This window comes from Nerophis lumbriciformis, unplaced genomic scaffold, assembly GCF_033978685.3.
Source record: "Nerophis lumbriciformis unplaced genomic scaffold, RoL_Nlum_v2.1 HiC_scaffold_74, whole genome shotgun sequence".
Taxonomy (NCBI): Eukaryota; Metazoa; Chordata; class Actinopteri; order Syngnathiformes; family Syngnathidae; genus Nerophis; species Nerophis lumbriciformis.
Genome location: NW_027316615.1, coordinates 45,001 through 52,500, shown reverse-complemented (window position 1 = coordinate 52,500; position 7,500 = coordinate 45,001).

The following is a 7,500-nucleotide window of genomic DNA, read 5'->3' as shown; positions in this document are numbered from 1 at the left end:
TCGCTGGAAGTCCAAAAAAAAGGCGTGAATTTGACTAAGTGCCTAGGAGCATTTCCCTTTAAGAAGGCCGACGTGCTATGGTTCTCCACCTGGGTACGGAACGCCAAATTAGTCCCTCTCCTCGTTGGAAGTCCAAAAAAAGGCGTGAATTTGACTAAGTGCCTAGGAGGATGTACCTTTAAGAAGGCCGACGTGCTATGGTTCTCCACCTGGGTCAGGAAAGCAAAATTGTCCCTCTCCTCGCTGGAAGTCCAAAAAAAAGGCGTGAATTTGACTAAGTGCCTAGGAGCATTTCCCTTTAAGAAGGCCGACGTGCTATGGTTCTCCACCTGGGTCAGGAAAGCAAAATTGTCCCTCTCCTCGCTGGAAGTCCAAAAAAAAGGCGTAAATTTGACTAAGTGCCTAGGAGGATGTCCCTTAAAGAAGGCCGACGTGCTATGGTTCTCCACCTGGGTCAGGAAAGCAAAATTGTCCCTCTCCTCGCTGGAAGTCCAAAAAAAAGGCGTGAATTTGACTAAGTGCCTAGGAGGATGTCCCTTTAAGAAGGCCGACGTGCTATGGTCCTCCACCTGGGTCAGGAACGCAAAATTGTCCCTCTCCTCGCTGGAAGTCCAAAAAAAAGGCGTAAATTTGACTAAGTGCCTAGGAGGATGTCCCTTTAAGAAGGCTGACCTGCTATGGTTCTCCACCCGGGTACGGAAAGCAAAATTAGTCCCTCTCCTCGCTGGAAGTCCAAAAAAAAGGCGTGAATTTGACTAAGTGCCTAGGAGGATGTCCCTTTAAGAAGGCTGACCTGCTATGGTTCTCCACCCGGGTACGGAAAGCAAAATTAGTCCCTCTCCTCGCTGGAAGTCCAAAAAAAAAGGTGTAAATTTGACTAAGTGCCTAGGAGGATGTCCCTTTAAGAAGGCCGACGTGCTATGGTCCTCCACCTGGGTCAGGAACGCAAAATTGTCCCTCTCCTCGCTGGAAGTCCAAAAAAAAGGCGTGAATTTGACTAAGTGCCTAGGAGGATGTCCCTTTAAGAAGGCCGACGTGCTATGGTCCTCCACCTGGGTCAGGAACGCAAAATTGTCCCTCTCCTCGCTGGAAGTCCAAAAAAAAGGCGTGAATTTGACTAAGTGCCTAGGAGCATTTCCCTTTAAGAAGGCCGACGTGCTATGGTTCTCCACCCGGGTACGGAAAGCAAAATTAGTCCCTCTCCTCGCTGGAAGTCCAAAAAAAAGGCGTAAATTTGACTAAGTGCCTAGGAGGATGTCCCTTTAAGAAGGCTGACCTGCTATGGTTCTCCACCCGGGTGCGGAAAGCAAAATTAGTCCCTCTCCTCGCTGGAAGTCCAAAAAAAAGGCGGAAATTTGACTAAGTGCCTAGGAGGATGTCCCTTTAAGAAGGCTGACCTGCTATGGTTCTCCACCCGGGTACGGAAAGCAAAATTAGTCCCTCTCCTCGCTGGAAGTCCAAAAAAAAGGTGTAAATTTGACTAAGTGCCTAGGAGGATGTCCCTTTAAGAAGGCCGACGTGCTATGGTCCTCCACCTGGGTCAGGAACGCAAAATTGTCCCTCTCCTCGCTGGAAGTCCAAAAAAAAGGCGGAAATTTGACTAAGTGCCATCATTTTAGAGTACCAGGACTATAGCTGGGGAATTGGAGCCCTCTGGTGGACACTCGCTGCAAATGCACCCTGAATTAAACACATTATTTCCAGTTCTTTTGGTGTTCCCGGGGAATGAGAGGCCTTTTGTGGGCCAGAAAGAGTGGGGGACCCTTGGAGCCCCTATTTTCAGACAGTTTGGCTTATTTCGGTGACGCCGGGGCGTCCATCAGGTCTTCCCGGGGAATGAGAGGCCTTTTGTGGCCATATGTCAACAAAAGAGTGGGGAAATGGAGCCCTCCGGTGGACTCCCGCTGCAAATGCACCCCCCAAATTAAATACATTAATTCCAGGCCTTTTGGGGCCCTATATTCAGACGGTGTGTAGCCCTCCAGTGGACTCCCGCCTCCAATGCACCCCCCAAATTAAAGACATCACCCCCCAAATTAAAGGCATCATTTCCAGTTCTTTTGGGGCCCTATTTTCAGACAGTTTGGCGGATTTCCTTGACGCCGGGGAGTCCTACAGGTGTTCCCGGGGAATGAGAGGCCTTTTGTGGGCCAGAAAGAGTGGGGAACCCTTGGAGCCCCTATTTTCAGACAGTTTGGCTTATTTCGGTGACGCCGGGGCGTCCATCAGGTCTTCCCGGGGAATGAGAGGCCTTTTGTGGCCATATGTCAACAAAAGAGTGGGGAAATGGAGCCCTCCGGTGGACTCCCGCTGCAAATGCACCCCCCAAATTAAATACATTAATTCCAGGCCTTTTGGGGCCCTATATTCAGACGGTGTGGAGCCCTCCAGTGGACTCCCGCCTCCAATGCACCCCCATAATTATAGACATCACCCCCCAAATTAAACACATTATTTCCAGTTCTTTTGGGCCCCTATTTTCAGACGGTTTGGCGTATTTCCTTGACGCCGGGGAGTCCTACAGGTGTTCCCGGGGAATGAGAGGCCTTTTGTGGGCCAGAAATAGTGGGGAACACTTGGAGCCCCTATTTTCAGACAGTTTGCCGTATTTCGGTGACGCCGGGGCGTCCGTCAGGTCTTCCCGGGGAATGTGAGGCCTTTCGTGGGCCATATTTTCAGACAGATTGGCCTGTTTCAGTGACGCCGAGGCGTCCATCAGGTCTTCCCGGGGAGTGTGAGGCCTTTTGGGGCCCTATTTTCAGACAGAAAAAAAAGAAAAGTAACCCTTACACTACAAAGGACAGCGGGGAAACGCCCCCCCAGCAAAGTCACAGGGGAAGTGGGGTAGACAAGTGGAGAGTGTCTGGGGAAAAGTCCACAAAATGATCAAAAATCACACCCAGGTACGAGTGCCACAAGTCCCGCCGCGTCCCACCCGAGTCCGAGGTGCCCCCCACATGCCCAAAACGCACCCAGCAAAGGCGCACTGTGATTGGGAAGAAAAGTTGGAAAAGTGGGCAAAAGTCCGGAAAAATGACCAAAAACCACACCCAGGTTAGAGCCCCACACGTCCTGCAGTCGCACCCGAGTCCTGGGATGCCCAACATGTCCAAAAAAATCAAAAAAAGCCCAAAAAATCAAAAAAATCCCCGGGCCGTATCTTGGACGCCGGCGTACCGCGTTCGGCCCTCGTGCCGTAGTTTGGCGACCGATTGTAAAAATTTGCCGCGACCGGCTAGTTTTTTTCCTTGGAGTAAATAGAGAGTAGATCCAGCAGAAAATATGCACTATAAACAAAGAGAGGGAGTTTGGAGGGGGGCAAAAACGCCCTCTTGGAACTTTTGCAGCAGCACACATCAAACTAGCGGGGAGAAGGCATGCATAGCAAAAGGCCACGAAATGATCAAAAATCACACCCAGGTTCGAGTCCCACAAGTCCCGCCGCGTTCCACCGGTGTCCCGGGGGTGCCTGGCATGTCCACAACTTACCCAGCAAAGGTGCACTGTGATTGGGAAGAAAAGTTGGGGAAAGTGGGCAAAAGGCCCGAATTTGATCCAAAATCACACCCAGGTTCGAGTCCCACAAGTCCCGCCGCGTTCCACCAGGGTTCCGGGGTGCCTACAATGTCCACAACGCACCCAGCAAAGGCGCACTGTGATTGGGAAGAAAAGTTGGGAAAGTGGGCAAAAGTCCCGAATGTGGTCCAAAATCACACCCAGGTTCGAGTCCCACAAGTCCCGCCGCGTTCCACCAGGGTTCCGGGGTGCCTGACATGTCCACGACGCACCCAGCAAAGGCGCACTGTGATTGGGAAGAAAAGTTGGGAAAGTGGGCAAAAGTCCCGAATTTGATCCATAATTATACCCAGGTTCGAGTCCCACAAGTCCCGCCGCATTCCACCAGTGTTCCGGGGTGCCTGACATGTCCACGACGCACCCAGCAAAGGCGCACTGTGATTGGGAAGAAAAGTTGGGAAAGTGGGCAAAAGTCCCGAATTTGGTCCAAAATCACACCCAGGTTCGAGTCCCACAAGTCCCGCCGCGTTCCACCAGGGTTCCGGGGTGCCTGACATGTCCACGACGCACCCAGCAAAGGCGCACTGTGATTGGGAAGAAAAGTTGGGAAAGTGGGCAAAAGTCCCGAATTTGGTCCAAAATCACACCCAGGTTCGAGTCCCACAAGTCCCGCCGCGTTCCACCAGGGTTCCGGGGTGCCTACAATGTCCACAACGCACCCAGCAAAGGCGCACTGTGATTGGGAAGAAAAGTTGGGAAAGTGGGCAAAAGTCCCGAATTTGGTCCAAAATCACACCCAGGTTCGAGTCCCACAAGTCCCGCCGCGTTCCACCAGTGTCTCGGGGTGCCTACAATGTCCACAACTTACCCAGCAAAGGCGCACTGTGATTGGGAAGAAAAGTTGGGAAAGTGGGCAAAAGTCCCGAATTTGGTCCAAAATCACACCCAGGTTCGAGTCCCACAAGTCCCGCCGCGTTCCACCAGGGTTCCGGGGTGCCTGACATGTCCACGACGCACCCAGCAAAGGCGCACTGTGATTGGGAAGAAAAGTTGGGAAAGTGGGCAAAAGTCCCGAATTTGGTCCAAAAGCACACCCAGGTTCGAGTCCCACAAGTCCCGCCGCGTTCCACCAGGGTTCCGGGGTGCCTACAATGTCCACGACGCACCCAGCAAAGGCGCACTGTGATTGGGAAGAAAAGTTGGGAAAGTGGGCAAAAGTCCCGAATTTGGTCCAAAATCACACCCAGGTTCGAGTCCCACAAGTCCCGCCGCGTTCCACCAGTGTCTCGGGGTGCCTACAATGTCCACGACGCACCCAGCAAAGGCGCACTGTGATTGGGAAGAAAAGTTGGGAAAGTGGGCAAAAGTCCCGAATTTGGTCCAAAATCACACCCAGGTTCGAGTCCCACAAGTCCCGCCGCGGTCCACCAGGGTTCCGGGGTGCCTACAATGTCCACGACGCACCCAGCAAAGGCGCACTGTGATTGGGAAGAAAAGTTGGGAAAGTGGGCAAAAGTCCCGAATTTGGTCCAAAATCACACCCAGGTTCGAGTCCCACAAGTCCCGCCGCGTTCCACCAGGGTTCCGGGGTGCCTACAATGTCCACAACTTACCCAGCAAAGGCGCACTGTGATTGGGAAGAAAAGTAGGGAAAGTGGGCAAAAGTCCCGAATTTGGTCCAAAATCACACCCAGGTTCGAGTCCCACAAGTCCCGCCGCGGTCCACCAGGGTTCCGGGGTGCCTACAATGTCCACGACGCACCCAGCAAAGGCGCACTGTGATTGGGAAGAAAAGTTGGGAAAGTGGGCAAAAGTCCCGAATTTGGTCCAAAATCACACCCAGGTTCGAGTCCCACAAGTCCCGCCGCGTTCCACCAGTGTCTCGGGGTGCCTACAATGTCCACAACGCACCCAGCAAAGGCGCACTGTGATTGGGAAGAAAAGTTGGGAAAGTGGGCAAAAGTCCCGAATTTGGTCCAAAATCACACCCAGGTTCGAGTCCCACAAGTCCCGCCGCGTTCCACCAGGGTTCCGGGGTGCCTACAATGTCCACAACTTACCCAGCAAAGGCGCACTGTGATTGGGAAGAAAAGTAGGGAAAGTGGGCAAAAGTCCCGAATTTGGTCCAAAATCACACCCAGGTTCGAGTCCCACAAGTCCCGCCGCGTTCCACCAGGGTTCCGGGGTGCCTACAATGTCCACAACGCACCCAGCAAAGGCGCACTGTGATTGGGAAGAAAAGTTGGGAAAGTGGGCAAAAGTCCCGAATTTGGTCCAAAATCACACCCAGGTTCGAGTCCCACAAGTCCCGCCGCGTTCCACCAGGGTTCCGGGGTGCCTACAATGTCCACAACGCACCCAGCAAAGGCGCACTGTGATTGGGAAGAAAAGTTGGGAAAGTGGGCAAAAGTCCCGAATTTGGTCCAAAATCACACCCAGGTTCGAGTCCCACAAGTCCCGCCGCGTTCCACCAGGGTTCCGGGGTGCCTGACATGTCCACGACGCACCCAGCAAAGGCGCACTGTGATTGGGAAGAAACGTTGGGAAAGTGGGCAAAAGTCCCGAATTTGATCCAAAATTATGCCCGGGTTGGAGTACCACGAGTCCGGCCGCGTTCCACCGGTGTCCCGGGGGTGCCTGGCATGTCCACAACTTACCCAGCAAAGGCGCACTGTGATTGGGAAGAAAAGTTGGGAAAGTGGGCAAAAGTCCCGAATTTGATCCAAAATTATGCCCGGGTTGGAGTACCACGAGTCCGGCCGCGTTCCACCGGTGTCCCGGGGGTGCCTGCCATGTCCACAACTTACCCAGCAAAGGCGCACTGTGATTCAGAAGAAAAGTTGGGAAAGTGGGGAAAAAAAGGACCGGGAAATATCCAAAATTATGCCCGGGTTGGAGTACCACGAGTCCGGCCGCGTTCCACCGGTGTCCCGGGGGTGCCTGCCATGTCCACAACTTACCCAGCAAAGGCGCACTGTGATTCAGAAGAAAAGTTGGGAAAGTGGGGAAAAAAAGGACCGGAAAATATCCAAAATTATGCCCGGGTTGGAGTACCACGAGTCCGGCCGCGTTCCACCGGTGTCCCGGGGGTGCCTGGCACGTCCACAACTTACCCAGCAAAGGCGCACTGTCAGTGGGGAAGACCAAACATGTCTCGGATTTTTTCCAAGTACCTTAACGAGAGAGGCTAAAAAGCACCTGTTTTTACCTTCTCTCGTTGTTGTACTTAGAAAAAAAACGAGAAAATAAAAAATCTGGGTTTTTTTCTAAGTACCTTAACGAGAGAGGCTAAAAAAAACCATTTTTTACCTTCTCTCGTTGTTGTACTTAGAAAAAAAACGAGAAAAAAATTTTTCCCCATTCATTTCAATGGGAGTTCATTTTTTTTTTGGGATTTTTTCTAAGTACCTTAACGAGAGAGGCTTAATTTTTCACCTACTTTTTACCTTCTCTCGATTTTTCGTTTTTTACCTGGTCGACCAAAACACCTCCATCTCGTTACTATGTGCACCATGTCTGACAGGCTGAAATCACAGGGAACGCGTCCGAGTCAAAGTGAGCTATTTTCGGACACAAATATGGTGTTTTTCCCCTCTATCCTCTGGTTCTTTTTTCAAACTGATCTTCCAGCATCTGAGCGACAGGGGCTCATGCAGACACCTGTGTCCGCCCGAGGGGCGCCTTCCCGGACACATATATGGTGCTTCCCCCCTCTTTACCCCGGTCCTTTTTCAAACTGATCTTCCAGCATCTGAGCGACAGGGGCTCATGCAGACACCTGTGTCCGCCCGAGGGGCGCCTTCCCGGACACATATATGGTGCTTCCCCCCTCTTTACCCCGGTCCTTTTTCAAACTGATCTTCCAGCATCTGAGCGACAGGGGCTCATGCAGACACCTGTGTCCGCCCGAGGGGCGCCTTCCCGGACACATATATGGTGCTTTCCCCCTCTTTACCCCGGTCCTTTTTCAAACTGCTCTTCCAG